General features: G+C 38.4%; 1 pseudogene across 1 annotated transcript; it reads left to right on the forward strand.

Moving 5' to 3' along the window:
• Nucleotides 1–518: 518 nt before the first annotated feature.
• LOC311582702 (thioredoxin-like) lies at nucleotides 519–955 on the forward strand (annotated as a pseudogene). Its single transcript has one exon. The product of its transcript is annotated as a thioredoxin-like (transcript).
• The last annotated feature ends 500 nt before the right edge of the window (nucleotides 956–1455 follow it).

Genomic DNA, 1455 nt, shown 5'->3' on the forward strand with positions numbered 1-1455 from the left:
ATAAGCTTTTGTGAGTCATATCCGGCTAGATTCGATGCCGCTAAGCCTGGGACAAACAGGTGTACCCTAGTGCTGTGCGGCAGCACTGTCGTACATCCAGGGTACCATGATCATAATGTCTACTGACTGCCACACTGCCTGTGAAGGACAACATACAGCAACCTAATGTGCCTTAAGGACAAAAATGTAAGTCCAATATAAGGGCACCTACTGTCATCTTTTTCACCATTGTTTCCTCTGCCCTATGAAGTATACTAAAAACATGCTTTTGAAAAACTACTGCTAGATAATTTTTATGTTAAAGACAAATAATGCCAAAATATTTAAAGTCATAGCATTTTTTACAGAATGCATGTGCACACATACAAATTTTTTTTCATTTTTAGATAAAATTAGTGATCATGTAAAACAGCTATATTTCAATGTGTCTATTCTAATGAATTTGCACACAAGAAATAATATCAAGAAGCGCTGTTGGGCGTCTCAGATCCGTTTCCATGGGATTCTGCAGAAACCTCGTGTGGTCCCTTCCCGCAACAGCCAAAATGGTGAAGCTGATCGAGAGCAAGGAAGCGTTCCAGGCTGCCCTGGCCACTGCCTGAGACAAGCTTATGTGGACTTTTCTGCCATGTGGTGTGGACCTTGCAAAATGATCAAGCCCTTCTTTCATTCCCTCTGTGAAAAGTATTTCAACGTAGTGTTTCTTGACGTAGACGTGGCTGACTGCCAGTATGTTGCTGCGGACTGTGAAGTCAGATGCATGCCAACCTTCCAGTTTTATAAAAAAAAAAAAAAAGGGTCAAAAGGTGGGTGAATTCTCTGGCACTAACAGGGAAAAGCTTGAGGCCTCTATTCTTGAGTTTGCCTAATCAGGCCCTGAAAAGCCTAACCATCCAGCGGCTGTTTAAATCCTGTAACTTTTTTAGTTTGAAAAAAAAAACCAAAAAACCAAAACAAACAAAAAAACACTATGAAGTGTGGAGAGTCTATACCCAACTGCCATCTGATTATAAATGACAATAAAATATTAATTCTGCCCTTTAAAAATAAAGAAATAATATCAAAACATGAAACTGCGTCTTCAGTCAAAACATGAAACATTAAACTCTTTCTATAATAAGGTAAGAGTCTTGGTGCTTTCGTATACTTCATAAATGTCTAGTGGCTCCTCTTACAATAATAATTTATATTTTCTTCCCAACTACACATATGCGAATTATTGCTCTCATCCTCATTTTAAAATGCGGAAACAGAAACACAAAGATGTTGCGTTAAAGATTGTCAATTTGAGACCACAAAATACTGATTCCAGAGATGGATTTTTACTATCTATTCTGTGAGTCTATATTGTAATTGGAGTGAAATAGAATTATAACGTGACTCTGTGGGGAGAATGGAAATATCTTCCATCAGAGCTGCAGCGCCAAGGAACTCTTATAACCATGGTGGGAACAA

This window comes from Acomys minous, assembly GCF_964271855.1.
Source record: "Acomys minous genome assembly, chromosome: 14".
Classification (NCBI taxonomy): domain Eukaryota; kingdom Metazoa; phylum Chordata; class Mammalia; order Rodentia; family Muridae; genus Acomys; species Acomys minous.